Here is a 27,788-nt window from a genome sequence, read left to right on the forward strand (position 1 = left end):
AGATAGGCCCGTGAGCCATGGCTGCTGAGCCTGCGCGTCCGGAGCCTGTGCTCCGCAACGGGAGAGGCCACAACAGTGAGAGACCCGCGTACCACAAAAAAAAAAAAAAAAAAAAAAAAAAAATGATTGTGTGTAGACAACAGCACATTAAAAAGAGTTTTCTTAGGAACAGATGCCAGCTGGCAGGGAATAAAGCACTTTATTGAGTTTTGTAACCAAGTCATTTTATGTGTATACTACAAATACAGTATTACATATAAGACAATTTATTGCCAGTATTTTTATGGAAACAATTCAAAACTTCTTGTGTAGATACATTCTTCTTTTCGCATTTCTGTTTTGTATATAGTAAAGAGAGTCTGTTTCAGGGGTTCTGAAGCAAAATAACAATAATTAGTAGAACCAAAAGTAGACTTGTTTATGTTGAAAAAGAAAAAAAATCCCAAACCAACAACATCGGGCAAAATATTTGTACAATGTACTCAGAGGTGAATGACTTATAAGTGAAAGCTAATTTTAAGTAATGTTTATCAAGTGTAATACATTCTCTCTATGCTTTACAAAATTTCTGTATTATTACATGTTATAAAAAATGTTGTATGTTAGAAATTATGGTTCTATTAATGGTCCAAATGGCATGCCATTTAGAAAAGATGTGGAAACACAGAAGCAGGGCAAGTATCTCTTTTTTAAAATCACCATTTCAAAAGTTTGAGGTAAGCCTCATGTCCCCTTGGAGTTTACTCTTCTATATTGCCAACTATACCTAATGTCCTTAAGAATGTCTAATCTTATGTTGTAATTTCAGCACCATACAATTTTGGCAATGATCTTAGGATAGAGTTTGATGACTGTATTATAGATTACTTGTCCCTTCCTGTTCATCTTGCTCTGTAAAATTATTAACTGTATTAGCAGATCTGAATTCTCTCAAAAGGATGAACTAAATATCCTGAAAAACCATTTCAATTAAAAAGAGAGGAAACCAAAAGAAAAGAAAATCTACCACTTGAAAACAATGAATATAATATTTTGAAAAGTCTTTAAAAACGTATATGCAGATTTGCAGGGAACTGAAGTCCACAGGGGCCACAATTAAGCAACAGCAGGATTACACAATGGAAAGCTCTTGTTAAATTGTGGGTACCCTCAGGTACTGGTCAATCTTTGTAACCCTCAGTCTTGGGGAGTGATGGCTGCAGTGATTGTATGGTAAGAAGCATAAGGTTTTTCCAACTCACTGTCCTTGGTAAAGCAAGCACGGGTATTCCATGCTTTCTTGTCAGACACTGCATACTCTGTAGTTACACCTGATACTCCCAGGAATTGGAGTCTCACTTGCCTCATGGATTAAAAATCACAAGTAGGTGCTTAATCAACCATAAATTGATTGATTGATTCCAAAAACATACATTGTGTGCCAATTTTGTAAGACTTAAAGATTCTTTTGATGGTAAGACAGGACAATGGCACTTGATTACATGAAAGGCAGGACTTTTTGAAACTTACAGCTTCAAAGTAGAGAAGGCTGCCAAGCAGGGCCACATAGCGGATTACACCCAGGGACAGGGTAACAGCAAATTGCAGCTGTACAGGGCAGTTTGTGTATGACAAGTAGCCTGGGGTTAGCTGGGTTACGTGGGCTTCCTGTGGATGGACTAATATGAATAATTTCTGGAGGAGGCAGACAGCAGCGCGCCTTCAGTTGTCTGATACATGGCTCTGGGGCAATCAGGGCTGGTGTATATTGGCCTGGAGTATGAAAGCCCCCATAACCAAGTGGTTGGAATGTGGATTTATTCAGCTGCTCAAGAAAGTGAACTAACCAGTCTAGCCAGTGTCTCAATACTAGGTCAAGACAGCATTTAAAAAAAAAATGAAACAAAAACTCTATTACAATACTTATCATATTCTAAACACTTCCAGATCCAAAGGGAGAAAATTTACAGAGCATTATGATAAAATATGAAATCAGGATTAAATTTATTTTTTAATCTTGGAAATAAATTTGTGGAGGAGGAATGCTGATATATTAAAAAACTATGTCAGGAGCTCTATAATATGATGACAGGTATTCTTACTTCCACTAATTTAAGACCAGTGGAACTCACAGGGCCCAGTCATAGACCTTTAAAGTAGAACATTTTGCAATGATATAGCTGAACTTGCAATTTTGTCTTCTGTCACCTTGCTAGTACCTGATCTTTAATTCTCCTTTGACTTTACTTCTCATTATTTCTCATGATCAGTTCCAGAACTTTGGCCTTAGTTCTGCTCTATGTCTAGCTGTATCAGCTTTGCCCCCTGTAAATTATCCCAGAACTGATCTTCAACGTCTATAATCCTAAGTCTATATAAAAGTTTTGAAGAGCTCCCTTTGTTTACTCAGTAAAAGTATTGGCATATAGTGTTAAATCATGACAGTGTTCATGGTTTGTAATATGAACACTTTCATATTATTTTTATACCACTAATTGGTAGTGTAGTATTAGTAGCCGCAATTTAATTATTGGCTGTATAGTTAGTAATATTTTCTTTTCAGTGCTCAGTGTCTTTATTTAGCACACATTATATGAAATTTAAATTTTTAAAATAAAATGTTTTCTTTCTAGAATAAAATAGTGACAAATATTTCAGTGTATGAGGGAGTTCATAGACACTAGTTTTTCCATCTTTGTTGATACATCTTTTTGTTTGCTCAATAAATCTGTTATCATTGGTGTAATCTTCTTTGTAATATAATAAAATAAATTTTCTAGGGAGGTTGAATTTCCTAGTCTAAAAATATGCATAGTTCTGATAGAAAAGATGAGTAAACAAGAAAAACAAGTGTACTGTAAAGCTTCAAAGAGATACAGACAGTTCTAAGGCACATAGCAATTTCAAGCTGTGTTGAACAGCATGATAATCTATGTTTCTTCGTGGTGATAAACATAAAATCTGAAGTGGGTATTAAACATCGGTCCAGTGTTATATTACCAAATGTGATACTCAGGTTTGGGGTGAAATCGGCCCCATTTGTCCAAGAGATTGATGGATATCTCATACCGCTAGCTTTCCCTGGAACACACCAAACTCAGCTTCATAGAAAGATAGCCTTACCTGGTGTTGGAAATCCTTTAACAACTATCATTATGTCTTTTTCTGCATTGCTCTTTGCCTGCCCACATCTCCCTCAATTCTGTTTAGCTTATACAAACTTCTCTCTCCAGGGAGTACGAAGTCAGCATCGTTCCTTACCACACACCTATTAATGTCTTTTGAGCTTTAATAATCCTCTTCAAGAATGAATAACTTCATCATGCAATTTGATCTTGATTTTTACTAGTCTCTATCCCAGTCAAACTTCCCAATCCCTTCTTTTGCCTTGGTATATATAGTCTTATTCTCGTATACTAGCGTATGATATTGAGATCTATTATTACACATATAATTATTATTACACATATGATTATTAATTATTATTACACATATAATGCTGGGTTGAAAAGCAGTCATGGTCAGGAATGATGCATGGTATAATAGAAAAGAAATGAGTTAAGCAGACTTTTTAATTTGTATTTGAAAAATTTCTGTGGGTATTAACTTATCAAGTTTTGCGATAGAAATCACTTCCTCCACCTGTGCTAAATGAGCCCCGTAGTCTTAATTGCTGATCCATTTTCAAGGACAGACCTACATTTCCTTCCTAAAAAGAGAATTGAATTCAGTGCTATAAAGAAATGAGCTATCAAGCTATGAAAAGACATGGAAGAAACTTAATGCATATTATTAACCGAAAGAAGCCAATCTGAAAATGTTACATCCTGTGTGATTCCAGCTATATGACATTCTGGAAAAGGCAAAACTACAGAGACAATAAAAGATCCGGTGGCCAGGGGTTGGATGAGTAAGCTGAACAGAGTATATCGAAGGCAGTGAAAATACTCTGTATTATACTATAATGACAGATACATATCATTATACATTTGTCCAAACCCATAGAATGTACAACACTAGGGATGAATTGTAGTGTAAACTATGAACTTTGGGTGTTTATAATGTGTCAGTGTAGGTTCATCAATTGTCACAAATGCACCACTATAGTGGGTGATGTTGATAATGGAGGAGGCATTGCATATCCAGGGGCAGGGAATACTTTCCTCTCAATTTTATTGTGAACCTAAAACTCCTCTAGAAAAATAAAAGATTTTAAAGAGAAAAAAAAAAAAAGAATTGATGACATGCATTTTCTCCTTCTCAGAGAAACTTTATTGTTCTACCCTTTTTTCACCCTTCTCTATCTTTCTTGGGTGAACTGGTTGAAATCTCTTTGCCTTTGATCCAGGTTTTCCCCTCTGCTTGGCTCTTTTGGATTGGATATGTCCTCTGAACTATAACATGGTCCCTGTGTTTGCCCATGCCCGGGGGCTTATTACCATTTCTGCTTTCTTCCAGTGCCTGTTAAACAAGGGTCAACCTAAACCTCACTCCCATGCCTAATTCTGGCTTCTAAAATTACAACCAGAGTTTAGATTTTTGCCTCCTCCTGTAATATAAAAGAGCAGTTTGTGTACTATTAAACTCTCTCTGAATTTCAGAGCAATGTTTTTTTAAAGGACATTGAGCAGCATAATTGAATCGTTTTCTATAATCATTTATGCATATATTCCATCCATTCTGTTAGGAAGTGGAGAGTAGTAAACAAAAGAAACAAAGTCCCTGAGCTCACATTTTAGAGAGAAATGCATAAAACAAGTAACATATCAGCTAGATAATTTTTTAAACTGTGATAAATCAAAGAAAATAAACATGGTAATATAATAAAGATGAACTGAGGTGGAAAGTAATTTGTGAGAAGGTAAAATGTTGTGTGATATCTGAAGAAAAAGAAGATGCCATTGATATAAATGGCCTAGGGATGGATGTGAGAGAGAGCTCTTTTGGGAAAGATATTTGTCTAATTTGAGGAAAGGAAATAATGTTCATGTGATTTGGGGAGGCGAGAGGAAGTTGGGCAAAATGATGTTAGACATGTGATGTTGTGATTATGGTAAAGTGGAAAGTTTGTAAACTGGGTCTGGCAGATTCTCACTGATGATTTTAATCTATTACTCTTGTTGCTGAATAGAAAATGGGTTATAGAGATGAAAGAATGGAAGAGAAGAAAATATAAGGTATTGTAGCAGTTGATGCAAGAAGAGATGTAAATTTAGAACTGAGTAATGGTACATGAGAAGTAGAGAAGAAAAAGGATTTGCTAAATATTTTGGATAACCTATATATGAAATAAGCTCTTATTTATGAGTAAAACAATCCTTTTCATAGGTTGTTGTAAACTGAAGGTACTTATAGAATTGAAAAGACCTGGGAAGAACAGGTTCATGGGATGGAGCAGGATGAGGATCAAAAGTTCTATTTTTATATACACTCAGATTTTAATGTATATGATTAATATTTGAAGCATTATCAGAGAGACAGTTTAATATATGTCTTTGAAATTCAGAAGCAATGTTTTAAATTGATGTTATACAGGTAAAGGCATAATATAAAAGGTATTTAAGGCCATCAGATTGCATTACTGTCTATGGTGATTATCAAAATAAAATCAGGGAAGCAGACCCATGAACAAGCCCTGAAAAAAATCTAATCTTTAATGGTTAAGTAAAAGGGGAAAATTTAGCAATGGAACCTTAAGAATATGTAGTTTAAAAAGTGGAAAGAAAACTATAATGCCATGGAAGACAAAAGAGAAGAATGTTTCAAGAAGGAGGAAGTGAACAACTATTAATTGCTCTTGATGGTTTAGATAGATGAGAGCAAGAAGGGACTACTATATTTGACAGCTTGGATGTTGTTAATGACCATGAGTAATATCAGAGTAAAGGGAACTGAAGTCATACTGGGTATGATTAAAGAGAGAATAGAGAGGTACAGGGGATTGGTGGCCAACTTCCCTCCACTTATAACACCAGCTCCAACTCCAACACCATGCCATCTAATTCTACCAAGACTTCAGGTACACATAGACTAGGGGTAATCATAAAAGAGCCTCAGGGCAGTGACAAGAAAGCAGCAGATCCTAGGAAGTGTCTTGATCCTGATATATTATCTGAGAGTATATAATATTATGGGATGAAAATGGTGACTTAAAAGAGAATAGACATTATGAAACTAAAATTATTAAACTATCTTGAGAAAACATAGACTTTGGTTCATGAGGGAGAGACAAAAACATCACCACCATCATCATCATCATCATAATAAACCTGTTTTAAGATTGTAATAGTTAAAAGCACAGATTCTAATATCAAGGTGTCTGAATTTCAATCTAGGTTTTACCAATTGTTGGTGGTAAAATTAAAATAAATCATGTAACCTCTCTGTTCTACCATGCTTCCCATTTGTAAAATTGTGGAAGCATTTATTAAAGAAATATTTCTTGAATGCTTGCTATATGCCAGTCACCATTCTAGTGCTTGGGATGCACTTGTGAACAAAACAGCAGAAATATATTGCTTTCATGGAGTTTTCATTTTAGTGTGGCTCATGACAGTCACTCTCATAGGCTTTTGCTGATGATTAAATGTGTTAGTATGTGTAAAGTACAAAGAGCAGTGCTTGGCCTACACTAAACATTCTGTAATATTAGCTATCGTCATTGCCTGGGGTTAGAGTAGAAGGTATTGGAGATGTGCAACTGTTCAAAAGTCTTAATTTACTTGGCGAGTGGAAACAGTGAGGGAACATTGTTTTGTTCTCATGTAATAGGAGAGAAGTATGCTTTGCTTGTTTATATGTACCAGGGGTGCACAATTAATGTTAATCATTGATGAAATAAAATGAAACTTAAAAAGTAGAAAAATCTTCTAGGGAAGGAAAATAAAGGAATATAAATAACCCACTTAAATCAGCACAAATAATTACAAAGTAATAAAGAAAAAATAAAATAAATGATAAAATAAAAACAGAATAAAATTTTGTTCATCATTTTGTATATTAAACATAAGTAAGTTAAGCCATTATAAAGTGTTAAATTTCTATGAAATATATTTAAAAGAATAAAGAAAATTTAAAAATAAAGGATTAGTTAAATATTTTCCAGACAAATATAAGTATAAAAAAGTAGGTATAGCAATAGTTGTATCAAACAAAAGACTATTTAAAGTTAAAAACTCTCAATAAGATGAAAAGATATTTTGTAAAATAAAAGATACACTTTTAGAAAAATACAAGTGCCAGAATTGTATGTACATAGATAACAAACTGTAAAAAATTAATAAATGGAACCTGAATTAAATAGAGTTGGGAGACAGAAGGTGGGGGTCTCGTGCCCTACAATGAGAGCAGAGCCCAACAGGAAGAAGAAAGTATCCCTATTCTTGCCTGGCAAGAGCTCAGAAAATGAGAGACAGTCACAACTCAGTCAATGAAAGACCACGGACTCTTTGTTTACAATAGCCTTCCCAACTACCGTTTCCCATCTATAAAAGAGTTCTTCTCTCCATTTCTGCTGGGGACTTGCACATGGCTGGCCATGGTTGCAGACCCTGAACTGCAATTCTTTGTTGATCAAGAACAAACCCATTTTTGCTGACGGTCTGTTTTAGATCAACAATGCCAACACATCATATATTGCAAAACTTATCAGATGTCAATCTAAATGAGATAAAATGCAATTATGTTTGGAATTTTCCATGTATTATTTAGAGACAAAGAGACTTGGTAACTGTGAAAATGAAAGTATAAAATACTCTAATCAACAGATTTAATGAAATAGATAAATATATAAACTTGTATTCCTCATGAACAATTTATTTATTTGTTTATTTATTTAGTTTTCTGTCTAGTTACCACAACAAATAGAAAAACTGAAGAAAATTTCAAATATAGAAAATATGAAAAGAATATATTCTAATCATAATACAGTAAAAATTAATATATATATTTTAAAACCACAAAACATTTTGAACCATATTCTTAGATAAGCACTGTATCAAAAAAGGATATAAAAATTGAAATAATATATTAGCTAGAAAAAACATATCATAGCCTATGGGATATAGCAAATACAAGAAGAAAATTTAGTCTAGTCAGCAAAGCTTTTTATATGTTCATTATAGAAGAGAAACTATTTAAAAATTACCTACTTCTGGGCTTCCCTGGTAGTGCAGTGGTTAAGAATCCGCCTGCCAATTCAGAGGACATGGGTTCGAGCCCTGGTCCAGGAAGATCCCACATGCCACGGAGCAACTAAAGCTGTGCACCACAACTACTGAGCTTGCACTGTAGAGCCCGCGAGCCACAACTTCTGAAGCCCGCATGCCTAGAGCTCATGCTCGGCAACAAGAGAAGCCACCGCAATGAGAAGCCCACGCGCAGCAACAAAGACCCAACACAGCCAAAAATAAATAAATAAATAAATAATTTTTTAAAAAAATTACCTACTTCTCATATTTTCAAAATAAGGAAAGAACATTTTAAAAATGAAATTAGGAAATACAAGTTAATAAAAATAAAAGTAGAAGTTAGTGCAATTAAAAATAATCTAAAGTTGGGTTTATTGTTAAGGCAAAATATTTTAAGTGATCAAAAAGCATCACTAATATGATTAATAAACAAAAAGAGGGCATAAATAGGTAAAATTATGAATGAGAAATGGGCTGTAACCTCTTAGATTTTAGAAAAGATATTAAAATAATCACAAGAGAATACCACATACAGTTCCATGGGAAAATGTTTAACATATGAGAGGAAACAGACGATTTCTTGCTAAAAAATAAAATACAAAAACTAATCCAGAAAGAAGAAAACTTGATTAGGTCTATTATTAGGGAAATATTGGGAAAGTGAGTAAAGGTCTGTCAAAAGTACACCAAAATCCATATCACATCTTTGTTATTTGTTAGCAACTAAGGTACTTCTAATCTCCTTGTAACTATTCATGACCAAGAAAGTAGATATCTTTCCCTCTACAAAGACCTGATAAAGATGATGTGAAAACAGAAAAATACATAAACTTTTTTATATAAGTGAAAACATTCTAAATAAAATATTTTCAAATAGAACCTACCAAAATATCGAAGTGATATAATCTGATTAATTAGAACTTATTTCAGGAATGAATGGACGATTCAATATTAGGAACTCCATAAAATTAACTAAATCAATAAATTAAATGGAAAACATATAGTTGATATGTTTGCCAGAAAGAGTCAAAGAGTGGGCCCTGCTCCTTAGTTGGCTCATTCATATTTTTCCTGGAGACCTCTGTCAGCAGAAGGCAAGAGGGAGACCTAGATACTGCATGACAATCTGCCTAGGGGCCATTAGGAACAATTTCTCTCTCCTTATAAGACACCACAGAGAAGCCCAGTTCTCTCAGATTATTCCTCATCCACTACTCAACCCCGCAAACCCCACCATATGCCCATGGACTCTAAACATACCTTATTCCTCATTTGGTTCTATACATATCCTATTCTAACATCTTTCCCTAACCCTTTGCATATCAGAAACTTCCCCATATCTTCAAGCCTTTTTCTGATCTTTCTTTCCCATTTATGTTCTAACAGAAATCAACCACTTTTCTGAGAACACTACTTACTCTATAGCCTCCTTCTTCCTAGTGGTGACTTTTGCATTTTATATCCCTTGGACCTCTGGTTTGATGTTGAACTTGGCACCCTTTTATTTCTCTTTGCTACATCCAAACTCTACACCCTTCCACTTACACTTAAAAGCACAGAGTTTTGTATACTAGACTAGACCACACATTATTGCTCTTTGTTTTAATAATATACAGAATTCCAGGTCCCTTGTTATTGAATATTTTAGCTCCTAGCTCAGTTTAACTCTGTAACCTTGCTCTTTTTTATGATGATTTCAATTTCCACATATATGAACTTTCAATGAGCTGATGTGGCAAATAGTGATAGTTATTCATCAAAACTATTAATCTTTCCTTTTGACAGATAGCCAGACAATATTTATAAGTCTCTTCCATGTGGCCATATGGTTGAATTACAGCTAATGGACTATTTGGCAAAGACAAGAGTCTTTAACACTACGTTTCAAAACATAGATATTATTTTGTAACTTGGAAAACATCAAATAAAATATTTTTTTCAAGGGATGAATGAAAGGTGAGAATTTTGAGACAATGCTGATAAATTGTTTCAGGAGTTACAAAGGACTAGGACAGTGGAAGCAGATATGAGGTCAAGGTAGAGCTGCTCTGTTGATGTTTCTTTGTTTCTTTTTCTGATTTTATTTTATTTCCTTTCTGGTTTAGAAAATATGTTTTAGAGCAGGTTTTTCTGTGAATGGGAATGGTCTTGTGAAGACAAAGAAATTGAAGGTCAGATGACACAAAGTAGATCAAAGTCAGAGATAGAAATACTCATACAGGGCTACTGATACAAGTTGGTGTGTTGTTTGGTAATGGGAAAAGGAGTATATTTTCTCAGATGGATTCCACATCACTAGTGAATTATGAGGCTAGGCCATCAGTTGAAAATATGGTTAGAAGAGAGGTTGAAGAGAAAAAAAAAATGGACGGGTTGAAATGAAAAGAGAAGAGTAAATTAATACAATAGACATCTCAGAGAATGGGAATGTAAACTTATGAGAAAAACGGTCTTGGACTACTGACAAGTGTTCAATATCTATTTGAGTGTTCAATATTCATTCTTTTGATCATGAAGTTAAAGTATAGTAATTAAATCATTTTTATTATTTTCTTTAGCAATACTTAACTATTCATGGGTAATCCCAGTGAAATTAGTAGTTGATTTCAATCATCCTTAGGAATTTTGTTCAGTCCAGAAAGACAGACAAGAGAGAGGGACATAAGTATTGAGTATGCCTTCAAGACCAATGAGTCAAAGGTAGGTAATAAAGAAAAGTAGGAGAAACAATAAAAAGAGGAATACCACACAGTGAATGTGCCCATGAGGCTAAAACTTGTGCTCGGGTGTTTCTAAAGTAAATGAGTTGGAAGGAGAGGTGATGATTGCAGATGGTGGAATTTTTGAAGCAGATTTTGGAGATGATGTATTTACTAGTAAGGATAAAGTTCATAATATAAATATGGGAATTGCTGGCTAAATATAATCAAGGGGAAAGTTTTGAAACTGAGAGACCAAAGAACTAGAAGGACAGGTTTTGCATGGTCTGTTCAAATGAGTTTTAGAAGTTGTCCCGAAATGCTTTATAATAAAAGTTGAGGAGACAATATTCACTAAACTCCAGGCAACATGTGTCTGCAACATTTTTTCCTATGCTATAGGCTACAAAGTAAGGATTTTCTAATATGAGCACACTGAAGTAATTCAATTTATGTCTTTATAGGGTTAGGGGAATTGTATGTAAACACTTGTTACTTAGAGTTGCATTGGGGGATCTCACATAAGGTTGAGCTATGTTAATATGTAATTTGGGTTTCTTCCCTAGATGTTAGGCATAAGGAAGATATACAGAGTTTCAAAATTCCAAAGGACCAAGTGATGCTTCAGCCATATTATAAAATATAATAGTGTTTAGAATTATGATAGGACATATATCTGTGTGATCTTGTTATATTTTGGAATATGTTCTCAAAAAAACATGTTGAAGTCCTAATCCCCAGTACCTCTGAATGTGACCTTATTTGGAAGTGAAGTTTTTTGTAGGTGTAATTAGTTAAATTAAAACAAGGTCATAATGGAATAAGATGGCACCTTAATCCAGTATGACTGGTGCCTTTATAAGGAGATAGCCATGTGAACACACAGAAACACACATGAAGATGCTATGTGAAGACAGAGGAAGACGATAGAAGATTGAAATGATGCATCTACAAGCCAAAGAACACCTGGGGCTACCAGAAGCTGAAAAAGGCAAGGAAGAATCTTCCCCTAGAGCCTTCAGAGGAAGTGTCAACTCTGAAAAATGTTTAAGAGCTGTATGTTTCAGTTTTATTTAGGAAACTTACTGAGGACTATAGCTCAGGAAACAGCCTCTCATTAGCTCTAAAGAGACTGCTCCAAAGATGTAAGGGGAGAAACCTCATAAATTTGATTTTTGGCTAGGGAATACATGCAGTGAATCATACAGCTCAGTAAGAGGTTAACGCTAGTCCCAAGGAACAAATATCTTAGTTAATGATTTAGTGCTTTTCTATGTATGGGAAGATGCAAGAATCTGGTGCATTAAAATTTTTCCTGAGATATACACCTAACTACCTAAGGGTCTTGTTTTTCCCAAAGCACAGAATGTCTAATCTTGTTTTTCATCCTGAACTCCTTCCTGGGAGCACTGTTGGACAGTGACTGCAGTGGCTAATGATTTAATCATTGTAGAACTGGATGGTGGGCAACATTCTTTGTTTTACAACACCATGGCCTTCCTAACACCATGATTTCAAACATCCAGTCTCCAGAACTGTAAGACAATACAATTCTGTTGTTTTAAGCTAGGCAGTGTGTGATATTTTGTTACAGAAGCCCTATGAAATTAGTAGAGATGGTTATACATGTTTAGGGATGTTTGGAAAGTGATGGTTACCCTCACTTCAGTTGTATAGACTTCATGCAGTTCCTTTCAATCCAAAACCAGTTCCAGTATGGGAGCTGGACTACAAATTTCCAAATGACGGAACAGGCAGCACTTGGCTAAGAAGGCTCATGTATGGGAAAAGTAAAGCAACACTTTCTAGAGGACAAAGCCTAGAGCCTGTCTCCTTTTGAGGTAAATTTCTAGAATAACAATTTACTTATTTAGAGAAGAGATTTTCTGAAACCCTTTCTACTACACAGATAGAAAACTATTTGGAAACCGATTTCTCTGAATTCTACTCTATCATGTTTTACTGGTCTATCTTTTCTACCAGAAATCTAGTACATATATTAAAAATGTATGGGGGCTTCCCTGGTGGCGCAATGGTTGGGAGGAGTCCGCCTGCTGATGCAGGGGACACGGGTTCGTGCCCCGGTCCGGGAGGATCCCACGTGCCGTGGAGTGGCTGGGCCCGTGAGCCATGGCCGCGGAGCCCGTGCCGTGGAGCGGCTGGGCCCGTGAGCCATGGCCGCGGAGCCTGTGCTCCGCAACGGGAGAGGCCACAGCAGTGAGAGGCCCGCGTATCGCCAAAAAAAAAAAAAAAAAAAAAATGTATGTACTTCTGAAATACTTTTCACTGTTCAGAACACAGTGAATATTCTGAAAATCATTCATTGAAAGTGACTGAATGAACACTAGTATAAAATTAATGCTTTGCTCTGATTGCATCACTAGCCTGTATGTCAAGAAAAGCAAACTTCATGGAGGAAGCTAGTATAATCTCAGCAGCTGTGGAGTACTAGTTAATTTGTTTCTAAAAAAATAAGATGCCTGAAATTTAAAGGAGATTTAAAGGTAGCTAAATGTTTGTGAGCACTGGCTAAATGTCTTGAGTTCAAACATCACACCATTTCTGCTGACAACAATGAAGTAACTAAGGCATTTATTTTTTATGGCATTATCATATCATAGGTCAGAAAAATGGGCCAAAAATGGTTAAATAATTCTTACAATGTCGTATATCTAGTCGGAGGCAGAGGTGGGATTTGACCCTAGGCAGTCTCATTCCAAAGGATAGCTCTTAATTCCCATGCATAGACCCTCTCATTTTATTAATTATCTCATATATCATATTTTATCAAATTACAGGATGTTCTATTTTTGCCAATTACATTATTTCACAATGCTTTTCTCCCATATTGATTGTAGAAGGCACCTTGATTTCAGAGATGTTAAAATATGAAGGAATTAAATTATGTGACTTAGAACTAATAAAATATGGTAGTTGGATCCAAATACTATAAGCTAAGTAATATTAATTTTATGGATTAGAGAACCAGGTACAAAAGAGATTTAATTACCTTGATTTGGTGCCATAGTGAAATAACAGTTAAAAATATATTTTCTCAACATCAAATCCTGTACAATGGAACACTAAGATATTCTTTAACTCAAAAATGATACACTTGAAACTATTATTTCTATATTTCTGTTTGGGAATAATTCCATTTTTAAAAATCTTATATCAGTTTTCATTGTATTTAAAATTAAAATCCTTAAAACTAAAGATTATCTTTTATATAACAGAATGTCTTACTAAAAAATCAACATGTACTTGTTACCCCCTCTTCCTTAAGGCAACTGCTTTTGTGGAGCTATTATTATAGAAATTAAGAATACCTATATTTACAAAGAGATTTCAGAGTTTAGGATTTCCAATATTAAACTTATTGATTAGGATAAGCAATGGAATTAACTATTTGTGTTTCAAGAGTTAAAAGTAAGACCTCTTGATTCTTAGTTTAATATTGAGGAGAAGGATCCTAACTCCACTTAGGCTGGATGCCACAGTGGAATCTCAAGGCAAGAAATACTTGAGCAGCTTTCTGTGATGGCACAGTGTGGCAACGCAGAGCAAAGTGGACACTGGCCCAAGAGAATGACATGAATCAGGGCTGTTGCTAGTTGGGATTAGAAGTCAGGTACAAGACCTTTGTGCACTGTGTAAGTCTCTAGATTTTGATGGACTTTGTTTTAGTTTTTCATGTATTTGGTTGTTTAAAATATATATTTTTTATAGATTGAAACTTTCTTTTTAAACCTTCCCTGACCAGCTACATTTTTTTTAAGGACTCACTTTATTTATTTATTTATTATTTTTGGCTGTGTTGAGTCTTCGTTGCTGCGCCTGGGCTTTCTCTAGTTGAAGCGAGTGGAGGCTACTCTTCGTTGTGGTGCGTGGTCTTCTCATTGTGGTAGCTTCTGTTGTTGCAGAGCATGGGCTCTAGGCACATGGGCTTCAGTAGTTGCAGCACGTGGGCTCAGTAGTTGTGGCTCACGGGCTCTAGAGCGCAGGCTCAGTAGTTGTGGCGCACGAGCTTAGTTACTCCGCGGCATGTGGGATCTTCCTGGACCAGGGATCAAACCCGTGTGCCCTGCATTGGCAGGCGGATTCTTAATCACTGTGTCACCAGGGAAGTCCCTAAAATATTTAGGGTAGAATGTGATGTAGGGGGATGTGATATTAAACCTCTTACCTATCTGAAATTTAAGTATTCCATGTGATTTTAATTTAATTTGGAAAAGGAAGGGAGATATGATCATGATATCACTGGGAGTATAGAAAAATGACATTCTAGTTACATTTGTTTTGTTGGCAGAAAGAAACAAACAAAAAGGGAGACAGAAAGAAAGATTCCTATATCACAGTTGGTCCTGGTGGAGGGGCATGCCAATGTATAGAGTTGACAGTGACAGTAATAAAGAGGAAAGGAAGGAGAGTGAGTCCCAGGGGGCTTGGAATAAGACAGAAAGAGGAACACAGAAGTTAACCAGGGTCAAAGAAGCTGATGCAGGTACTTGATAATAGAAGGATCAACTTGGGATCCTCAAAAGAGGAGCTCAAGGAACCATTTGTTTGATTAAGGTTTAGAGTAAATGTCTAAAGCTCAAAATAAACACAGAAGCAGTCATAGTGTCCATACATTTGATTTTAGTTTTTGGCTTTATTTATTTATTTCTTGATAAAACAGAGCATAGTTGCCAGTGGTGACTTTTTACTGTTAAAAGGGCTGTTTACCTTACAAACCTTACTATGCTTTGAGTTTATAGAGAAATTCTGCTATACTATGTGTGTATAAATATATATGACTGAAATGAACTAGTGGTCAAAACAGAAGGAAGACATCATTCAATACTTTGTTGAAATGTTAAACTAAGCAATGTAAAAGTTGCATACTAAGTTAAAGTATTTATTTACTTATTTATTGAGGAATTAAACCCTAAGTTCAAAACTAATTGAAAATGCTAATGTTGAGTATAAAGTGTGAAAATATAATGCTTCCACATCTAGCACATTGGTAGGGCATATAGTAAGCACTCAATTAAAGCTTTTTGAATTTCTGTTTGTATTCAAGAGGATAATATGGTCCAAGAAATTAATTTTTTCCACTTGATGATTACATTAAAAACTGTGGATACATTCAGAAACAGCAGTTTCTGAAATCAGAATAAAATCTATGCTAACACACAGATGAGGAAATAATCTATATGAATTTTAAAAATTCATGGCCCTAAAAAATCCACTAGATTCAATTCAAAAGTGGCTGGAAGAAATGTAAAAAAATGAAAAATAAATGATCTGTAATATTTGTTTGAAGACTTGTGTAAGGAGTGTATTTTGCAGGTTTGCTAAAATAAAAAGTTAATTAAACCAGTAAAATCTTTATATAAAGCAGTGTCTGCTTACAAGTAAATGAATATTTTAATGTACCCATTGTTTGTTAAGGCATTCTGTTGGGAATGGAAAAAAATATATCATTTTTAAACAATCTTGGGACTTATCTAAACTTTTTTTTCCCAGCTAGACCAGTTAAATAAATGATCCAATGTATTTTATAAAGTAGATTGCATTGTTCCTGAAATTTTCATATATTTTTTAAAAAGACACCATTTCAAAATCATATCTTGCCAAGTTTGTATTGATTTTTATGTTTATCTGAAAATGGTCACAAATCCGTGCTTGCAATATTGTTAATGACACTAATGTGGATGATGATGGTGGTACAAAACTGACAGTGATGATCATGAGGTTAGCTAATGTTTATGGCGTGTATACTTTATCCCACAGCAAGCCATAACATGGATGCTAGAATTTCCTCACTTCTCAAAAGAAGAGAGGAAACTAAGACAAAATAAATAAATTGCTCAATTACACATGAAGTTGTTGTCCAGAGCTGGAATTTGTACCAATGTTTGTGTAACTCCCAAGCCCTTGGGCTTCCCTAAAACCAATTACAATTTCTGTAATAACAGTTATATCCCTTTGTTCTCTGGTGATCCGTGAAGAGAATTACTTTGCCGGTTTGGTTATCAACATTAATTAAATAGCGTTGGAATGCCATGAAGTTAAGATATACACTAAATTACATATCAAATGGAAGACTAATAGTGACTGTGCATAAAGCTTATACATTTTGTTTTCAGATTAATTATGAGCTAGTTAAGCTATTGAACTAAATTTGCTTTCTATAAATATTTGTGAAATCTTGTTTATTTTCTAATCATAGTATTTAATTATAGTTCTTTACAATTTGACATAGGTAATGTAGTCATTACTACTAATTAAGCTATTATTTACCATGTATGCATATGACCTGGCATTCTATTAGAAACTCAAAAAACATTATCACTAAAACTAACGAGTACAGAATAGAGAACCATATTGATATTTCCTAGCACTGAAAAAGAGGAGATTCTGTTTACACACACAGAAATCACTTGCTGTCTAGAATGAAAACATTTTTCTCAATCTGATGCCAAGTATTCGACCTCTGTGCACCAGTGCCAAATCAAAGTTCAGAGACAGAATTTTGAGTGAAGTAGAAAAGAATAGCTTATTGCTTTGCCAGGCAAAGGGGGCCACAGCAGGCTCATGCCCTCAAAACTGTGTGTCCCTACCCAGGGGGATTTGGTGAGGAGTTTTATAGCAATGGTTCAAGGACGGAGTTGCAATGAAGAATGCTGACATCTTCCATTTGTCGGGGGCCTTAGTACTATAAAAGAGCTCAAAGATATTGTTATGTGTACCCCTTGAGGGGGAACCAGGACCCTGCCTCAAGTCTGAAATATTGTTTCTTGACTATTCCTCCCTTGTCTCTGCATCCCCTCCCTTCCTTGATTAGCAACTGTTTGAAAGGCTTCCATGCCCAGGAGTCCCACAGTGTCCTGCTTGGTTTCAAACCCGGTAAAAGGCTACCCTAACCTGTCATATCTTTAGGCCATTTGTTAGACTACTGTCTACATATTGGGAGCTGCTTATAATGTTATTATGTTAAGAAGACAGATAAATTTATTTAAGGATAGTGTGTTTCTTTGTGATTTTTCTAAGCTTATATTGTTCTAAATAAGTCCATTTATATATAATATACTATGTGTATATAAATTATCTGTATACTGAATGACAATAGCAGTTTACTAAAATCTGGCTATGATAAATCAGTAAAATGCTTAATTAAACTTTATACTAATGCATAGTAAGCAAAGCTTATTTTTTTAACAGAATAACCTGAGCTATTACAAGATAGATCTGTACATGTGTTTGGAACTGTATTCTTAGGGTGTGTTTATTCTTTATATTTGTGTGATATAAGGAATATATATTTGGTTTTCCTCCTTATTTCTGGCACAGAGCTCCTAAAACCCTTGGGATTTCCTGTGATGAGAGTGGTAAAGATGTCTTGTTATGTCAGTGGTATGACTTTAAGACCCACCTAAGAAGGGGGACTGGTTACCAGGAGAACCGACCAGTGATTACACATTTGGAACTTTAAGTCCTACCCCACCCTACCCCATGCCACCTCCAGGGAGGGGAGGAGTGCTTGAGGTTGAATCAAGGGCCAATGGCCACACATTTAATGCCATTTCTATGCAATGAAGTCTCTGTAGAAACCTCAAAATACTGGGTTCAGAGAGATTCTGGGTTGGTGAATGTGTGGAGATGCGGAGAGAATGGCACCCTTGGAGAAGGCATGGAAACTCCATGCACTATCCCCATGTCTTGCCCTATGCTTCTCTTCCACCTGGCTGTTTCTGAGTTAGCTCCTTTTATAATAAACTGGTAATTTAATAAGCAAACTGGTTCTCTGAGTTCTGTGAGCTGCTCTAGCAAATTAATTGAAACCAAGTAAGGGGTCATGGGAACCTCTGACTGATAGCCGGTAGATCAGAAGTATAGGTAACAACTTGGACTTGGGATTGGCATTTTGAGTTGGAGGGGCTTGTTAGGACCCCTAAATTGTAGCCAGTCAAGTCAAATCTTGCAATTGGCATCAGAAAATGGAATTGGGGGTGTGAAGGCAGTACTGTAAGACTAAATCTTTAACCTGCGGAATCTGATGCATGTTAGAATGGAGTTAAATTGTCGTACACCTAGCTGGTGTCTGAGAATTGCTTGTTGTTGTTTTGGGGAAAAGTCCCACATATTTGGTTACCCAAAGTGTCATAAGTGAAGTGTTTCCTATGAGAAGTAAAGGAGAGACACAGGAGAAAACATAGTAGGAAAGAACTGGTTTTTTTCCTATATAGGAAGGAAAAATCTGGGCCTTTCTGTATTTTCATGTGCTTGTGAGAGGTATTCATTTATTTTTTATCTCTAACCTTTTATTCCTCCTGAACAAATATAATTTGGGGGGTTATAGATAATATACAATATAATGAATCATCTTCATGCATCATAGCATACTTCACAAACTGACGTGCATATTGTGTGTATCCACATGGTATTATCTGAAGTACCCACACTTTAGGTACTCCCCCCACCACACACTCACACACACACCACACACACACACACTTTTATGATCAAACTGTCACCTCAATATTTGCTACATCTGCAAATTTCCATTTGTAAAATGAGAACAAATATCATTACGGTTTAGCAACTATTCTAATTCTCTTAGAGATTGGCCTGACTCTGAATCTGTTGCCAAATGCAAGTTCATGTACAAAAGGCAAAATCTGGGGTGAGCGCTGCAGGGTGTGTGACTTTCTTTGGTTGGTTGGTGGTGAGATAACAGGGTGGTATTCTAGGAATCTTGTGCTTAGCCTGAAGTTACCATCCTCCACCTGGGTGGGGGCCTTAGTTCCTACAGAAGAACTCAAAGTTATTGGTTATGTATATTCCTTGTGGTGGAACCAGGACCCTGCTTTATTGCTGTACTATTATTTCTTGACTGCCTCTCCTTTGTTTCTGCATTCCCTCTCTTCTCTAATTAGTAATTGTTTGAATATGCCCTTTGGAACTCAGGGAAGGTCTAGGAGGCTGAAGTCTTTTTCCTATAAACAAGACAGGAGACACAGACAGGCTTTTGTACCCAGGAGGGCCCCACAAGGTCCTGTTCAGTTTCATATCCAGAGAATACTTTATTGGTTTGATTTTCATTTATGCATCCAAATATGAAAAATCATACATGATGACATTGCTGTTTTCATTACTTTAGTATTAGGATAATCAGGTTAATCACTCATAATAAAGAGGTTTATGCTAAATGGTTACATTTATGTCATTAGGCATCAAATACTACAAGATGCAACACCAAGAAAAACATGAGTGTTTTGATTTATAAGGGAATTATCAGATGCAGGATTAACCTCCAAGCTTTTAATATGTTTTACTAAAGCTTTATGTAGTATAAATATATTAATTGGCTAAAAGATAAGGAAATACAACCGTAATAAATGGCTCTTCAAAAGATTATAAGAACCTGATTTTTCTTACAGTTGGAAAGCCTCTGGTATAATGGAAAAACTATGCCTCTTACATTACAAGAGGTTGATCCACTCTTTTCACATTGTTGAACAGATTCAGCAAGAAAGGTCTTGAACAAAGGGCAGAATAAACCTTCATCTTTGCATTTGAATTTAGACTCAACAAACAGTAACCAAAAAATCCCCAAACATTTCTGCTAGGTTGGGTAGAGGTTAAATTTTTGCTCTTACAGATGTAGTCACTGGATTAGAATACTATGTTTCACTGGGTTAGAATTCTACTTTAAGAAATCATATGAAATAAAAATACCAATGGGAAGGGTAATAAATTCATTCTAACATTAAGGATCCTTAGGGCCGGTTTTGCTCACCATTGTATTGCTAAAGCATAGCACAGTCTAAGACAGGTATTAATCATTTTATAAAAAAATAAAAGCATAAATAAATATCTTTTGGTGAAGAAGCAGATTCCAGAGGCAGAAAGATTGAGTTAACCTTAGTCATAGTTGACTGTTGGAACATTATTTAATTTTCCTGAACCTTAAAATTCAAGTTGTAAAAATGGACATAAAATGTAGAGCTCTCAAGGTTATTCCAAAGATGGAGGGAAAGAGTGGTGCAGTATGGTGCAGTAGGCTATCAGTTAATATTAATAATCATTAATGTGATTCATTTTGCACTATTAACAGGAACATATTACTAGTATGCTGGGTGGCTAGGAGGTAACAGAGAGGACGTGTGTGAGGTAAAGCTACAGTAAGGAATACCATCAAAACAAACTGTGCCTCTTTTTATGGATTCCTAAGTTACTAAAAAGCCAAGGTAATATTTAGGACTATTTTATCTGTTCAAATTCAAAATTTTGATGAAGCTTTTGCCCTTATATCACAAGAACTAGAACAGTTTGTTCAGGGAAAAGGGCAAAGTTTTCCTGCTAGAGGAAGTTAAGTACTAAGTGGTTAAGAAACAAGGAAGACGGTTCTGAATAGACTCTAGAATCTCACAACGCTCTAACTGAGCAGGAAGGTATTAGACTAGAACAAGTACTCTTAGTTTTTTGGCTGTTTTATAGGAACCATCTGTCTCTAGAGTCTTCCTACCCACATGTGTCAGTTACTTTGTCTAGGTTACCATGATAATTTTTTGATTTGGAAACAATCATTACATCAGTCATATCAAGACATGTTAGTGTCTAAAATATGCTTCCATTGCAGTCCATGTATAAAGCTTCGTTTGAAGTTTATTTCTGTCATGGAAACAAGGCATTTCAAAGAAAGATATTTACATTTCAAATAGATGTTTGCAATGCTTGTACTTTCTTCAGTAGTTTATAATTCTATCAGTTGGTTATGAAGTGCTGACACTGAAATACAGAAGCAGAAAGTTCCTGTTCTCTCAACTTCAAAAGTATCTAAATTAATTCTGGCCCTGGTCAGTAATGGACATGCCAACACTCTGCATGCTATCTGGACTCAGAGGGAGGTTGTTTTAAAATGGCTTGAGACTCATAAAAAACATGTTTATACTAACACAAAAGCAAACAATCTCACCTCTAAAATTTTCACATGTTAGGAATGCAACTCATTTATTATTAAACAAGTCATTGAAGGATATGGAGGAAGCTTGTGTAAATAATTGGGCTACCATAGTGTGTGCTTTCACAGGCATGTGTGGGAGGATAGGGAGTTAGTCCCTATTTTGTGAGCTGGAATTAAGTATTAAATAATTCATTTACAAGTGCATTATATATAATGTGTATATTTAATATTATATAGTAGATGTGAGATACTATATTGCTTAAAATCAAAAACAAACAAACACCAGCCTTGAAAATTCCCTGAGCAGACAAAGCCAGTTTAATCATACAAATAAAGCTTAATTTAGCTTATTTTGCAAGACTAACTTGACCTGGGTCATTTCTTGCTTATGCCTCCTGAAATCAAGCAAAATTTGAACTGTTTCCCAAGGTTGACATGAGGTAACCACTGAAATTTCCAATATTACAATCAATCACTGGAAGAATAAACAGTCACTGCTTTCTCACTATATAAGCTGCTTTATAACAGTGTACCCCTGAGCCTCATTCCATATTTTGGTTTGAGTGCTCCTGGCTTGCAAACTGTCTTTTTACTGTGTGCACAACAAACTTTTACTAATTAGTATTTCAGTGATTTGTTGGTTATACTTCAGCTATTTCTGAACCTTTGAATATATATATATATATATATATATATATATATATATAGTCAACCTGTGAATATATTTGAATATATATGTATGTGTGTTGTGTATGTATATATATATATATATATATATTTCTTTTTGGCACTCTAGAAGTGAATTTTTATCCATTCTCTTCAACTCCCGTAATCCATTTGCTAACACAAAATATGTATTCAATAAATGTTTATTGAATGAATGCTTGGTTCCCTTTTAAGTAATTCTGGAATGGTAGGGCAATTATCCTTGATGATAGGTGACTTGCTGTTCCTATCCACTGAGATAAATAAATTGGAGTAAATGGCCACATAAATAGAAATAGAATGGTGCATATAGGAAAAAAATAATTTGGCTGCATTAAAAAAATAAGCAAAAAGGATAAAAATAATGCTCTGAAGATGAGCAACTGCACAAGAACTCATTTCCTCCTGGTAACAGGAAAATCAGTGCTGTAGTTGGAAGAAATGAGGCAGTATAGGTTCTGTGAGACATGCCATCAGTGCTGCAGTATAAAGTGAGCCAATAAAACTAATCTACAACGGGCTTTTAGATTTTGACTGGATTGTAGATTGCAAGCATTTTGTGAGGTTTTTGTGAAAATAGCAATTGATTTCCCCTCTAACCAAGCAATTTAATCTATGGTACAAGTTGCAAAGCCAGCTGTGGAATGATGGGTTTCCCTGCAGGATCAGTGAGCTAGAAGCAATACACCTGCCACCAGGCTTCTAAAATAATAATTTGGCAAAGATAATTTTAATAGGCAGGAATAAAGGTTAACAACCTTTGTTAAGGCTCTTTAGAGTAAGAATGATTCAAGTGCCCCATTCATCTTCCCATTCCTTCCTCTTTCAGTTTTGTTCCATTCGGTGCTAAGCAGAAATTGAGACCAGCAGGTTTTAAGTTCCACATTTCATCATGCTGGTTCAAATATGCATGTATTCATGCAGAATATGTTAAATGTATGGCATACTCTGAGCACTATGCCAGAAAATGGGAGGTAAATATGAGAGAAGCAAAAGATCTTATACAAGCAAGGAGAAAAAAAAAGCTGAATCTGCATTGAGAGACCAGACTGAGTAAAGTATCTATTTACAGATCTTGCTTTTTCCCTTTTTTTTTTTTTTCTTCCAGGAAATAGTAAAGCTCTGGTTGTTTTTTGAGAAGTTGCTACTGAACTGAATTTGAGTCTGCTTGCCTGCCTTGTAGCAAAGCCAATCTACTGACACCAGGTTGTGGTTAAGGAAGCTACAGCATTTATTTTCAGGGGCCCAAGCAAGGAGAAAAGGCAGCTCATGTTCAAAAGACCCAAACTCCCCAATGGCTCTCATGGAAGGGTCTTTAAAGGCAACATTTGGGATGAGGGTTGCAGCTCAGGAATTTTCTTCTAATTGGTTGGTGGTGAGGTAACAGCATGACCTTTCAGGAATCTTAACCATCAGCCTTCTGGTTGTAGCCAGTCTGGGGTCTATGTGCTCGTGGTCAGCATGTAGTCCACCTTCTTCCCTCTGGGTAGGGGGTCTTAGTTTCTGCAGAACAACTGGAAGATATGCATCACATTGTTATGTCTATCCCTTGAGGAGGAACTAGGACTCTGTTTTATCCCTGAACTATTGTTTAGGCTATCGCTACTTTTCTTGCTTAACTGCTTTTCCTTTGTCTCTGAATTCCACCACTTCTCTAATTAGTAACTGGTTGAGTCTGTGCTTTGGAACTAAAGGAAGGCCCAAGAGACTAAAGCCTTACTCTGCACACAACAAACAGGGGACACGGAGGCAGGTGGCTTTTGTACCTCTGTGGGCTCCACGGGGTCCTGCTCGGTTTCACTCCCCCCTTTTCTTTGATACTCTTCAGTCCTGAGGGGAACAGGGTTGGGACAAGAACGGAAGTAAAGTTTTGGATAGAGAGGTTAATCGTAAACTTGGCAGGGTAACTCAGTTTTAGGGAGACTGGGTTTCATTAACACTACAGCATAAATTAGATATGGCTTGTAGTAAGTTGTGAGATTTTCATACTGGATCACAGGGCGATGGACTATAACTAGACTTTATAGCAATTTGTTGTTCAGGTTCATATCAATTTCAAAATTTCTCAATAGCAGGTTTCAAGTTTGCACAGTGTTGTGGATGGCACTTAACTTGTGGCTGTGTTATGATACATAATACTTGTAATTTTAGCCAACATTTATTGAGCCTTAAGTAAGCAGCAAGCACTGTTCTAAACTCAGTAGACTGAAAGATATATGTTCATACCATCTGCATGACATTGTGTATTTCTGCTTATTTTAGTTTTGGAGGGGTTTTTTTAGGTATACTTTACATAGAGTGAAAGGCACAAATTTAATATTTATAATTCAATGTATTTGACAAATGCATCCACCTGTGTAACTGACACCTCCTCTATTTCCAGTACCCAGAACCTTCGCTCTCACTCCTTCCCAGACAATTCAACATCCCTCCATGGTACAAGCACCATAGATTAGTTTTATATATAGTCATCCTTTGAATATATTTGTGAATATATGTATGTGTGTTGTGTGTATATATATATATATATATATATATATTTCTTTTTGGCACTCTAGAAGTGAATTTTTATCCATTCTCTTAAACTCCCGTAATCCATTTGCTAACACAAAATACGTATTCAATAAATGTTTATTGAATGAATGCTTGGTTCCCTTTTAAGTAATTCTGGAATGGTAGGGCAATTATCCTTGATGATAGGTGACTTGCTGTTCCTATCCACTGAGATAAATAAATTGGAGTAAATGGCCACATAAATAGAAATAGAATGGTGCATATAGGAAAAAAATAATTTGGCTGCATTAAAAAAATAAGCAAAAAGGATAAAAATAATGCTCTGAAGATGAGCAACTGCACAAGAACTCATTTCCTCCTGGTAACAGGAAAATCAGTGCTGTAGTTGGAAGAAATGAGGCAGTATAGGTTCTGTGAGACATGCCATCAGTGCTGCAGTATAAAGTGAGCCAATAAAACTAATCTACAACGGGCTTTTAGATTTTGACTAGATTGTAGATTGCAAGCATTTTGTGAGGTTTTTGTGAAAATAGCAATTGATTTCCCCTCTAACCAAGCAATTTAATCTATGGTACAAGTTGCAAAGCCAGCTGTGGAATGATGGGTTTCCCTGCAGGATCAGTGAGCTAGAAGCAATACACCTGCCACCAGGCTTCTAAAATAATAATTTGGCAAAGATAATTTTAATAGGCAGGAATAAAGGTTAACAACCTTTGTTAAGGCTCTTTAGAGTAAGAATGATTCAAGTGCCCCATTCATCTTCCCATTCCTTCCTCTTTCAGTTTTGTTCCATTCGGTGCTAAGCAGAAATTGAGACCAGCAGGTTTTAAGTTCCACATTTCATCATGCTGGTTCAAATATGCATGTATTCATGCAGAATATGTTAAATGTATGGCATACTCTGAGCACTATGCCAGAAAATGGGAGGTAAATATGAGAGAAGCAAAAGATCTTATACAAGCAAGGAGAAAAAAAAAGCTGAATCTGCATTGAGAGACCAGACTGAGTAAAGTATCTATTTACAGATCTTGCTTTTTCCCTTTTTTTTTTTTTTAAAAAAACATCTTTATTGGAGTACAACTGTTTTACAATAGTGTGTTAGTTTCTCCTTTACAACAAAGTGAATCAGTTATACATATACATATGTTCCCATATCTCTTCCCTCTTGTGTCTCCCTCCCTCCCACCCTCCCTATCCCACCCCTCTCATGGTCACAAAGCACAGAGGTGATCTCCCTGTGCTATGCGGCAGCTTCCCACTAGCTATCTAATTTACATTTGGTAGTGCATATATGTCCCTGCCACTCTCTCACTTCATCACAGCTTACCCTTCCCCCTCCCCACGTCCTCAAGTCCATGCTCTAGTAGGTCTGTGTTTTATTCCCATCCTACCACTAATCTCTTCATGACATTTTTTTTCTTAGATTACATATATATGTGTTAGCATACGGTATTTGTTTTTCTCCTTCTGACTTACTTCACTCTGTATGACAGACTCCAGGTCTATCCACCTCATTACAAATAACTCAGTTTCATTTCTTTTTATGGCTGAGTAATATTCCATTGTATATATGTGCCACATCTTCTTTATCCATTCATCTGTTGATGGACACTTAGGTTGCTTCCATGCCGTGACTGTCTTTAAATAAAAACCATTATTTCTCCTACTGGTTCCTTGGCTGCTGCTTCTGTTGTACAGATCTTCCTCAACTTACCATGGGGTTACGTCCCAGTAAACCCATGGTAAGTTGAAAATATCATAAATTGAAAATGCATTTAATACACCTGACGTGTCAAACATCACTGCTTAGCTTCACCTACATTCAGTGCACTCAGAACACCTAGGTTAGCCTATAGTTGGGCAAAATCATCTAATGCAAGGACTATTTTTTAATAAAGTGCTGACCATCTCGTGTAATTTATTGACTACTGTACTGACAAGCAGAGTGCTTGTCTGGGTCCGTGGTGGTTGCATCTATCCGCTGTCTCCTGGTGTGGTCGCGTGGCTGGTGGGGAGCTGGGGCTTTGCCACCCAGCATCAGGAGGAAGTGTCTTTCCCCATACGGTGGGCCCGAGGAAAGCTCAAAATTCAAAAGTCGAAGTAGTTTCTACTGAATGCGTATTGCTTTCGCATTACTGTAAAGTTAAAAAATCCTAAGTTGATTTTCTTACTCGTGAAAAGTATATTCAGTCACTCGGTAATACTGATTTCCGTTCAAGAACGCTATAGTCGAGTTGGAGAGAAAAGATGAACACACAGGAGGAGAGGCAAAGAATTTCCCCCTGAAAACTGGTTGGTATAGCGTGCTCTAGGATCTCAGAGGGAAAAGAATCAACAGAGGGTAGTCCTGGAGGGCTTTACGGAGGAGGTGGGAATTGAGCTTGTTCTTAGCGGATGGTTAGTATTGGAGCAGCTGGAGAGAACAGAGAGAGAGGGAAGGCGTTGAAGATGTGGAACAAGACGGATAAAGCGTGGAGGTGAGCAGAGAGCTGCGTGCTTGTCCCAGCCAATCCTGATGAACTCAAGTGATTAGTTCAGAACCGCTCCCGTGGGGGTGTCATCTCCATCCTCAAGGACCCCAGGAGTGGAGGCAGAGGACAGGTGGCGAGGAACGAGCGCAGCCCTGGGCCACGGGGAAGGTTCACCCACTGCACCCGGATGCCGAGGGGGAGGGGCTCCGAGGAGGGAGGGATGCTCAGGCGGGGACAGCGCTGCACAGATGCAGGGAATGGGGGGCGGGGCTGGGGG

This window comes from Physeter macrocephalus, chromosome 9 (assembly GCF_002837175.3).
Source record: "Physeter macrocephalus isolate SW-GA chromosome 9, ASM283717v5, whole genome shotgun sequence".
NCBI lineage: Eukaryota > Metazoa > Chordata > Mammalia > Artiodactyla > Physeteridae > Physeter > Physeter macrocephalus.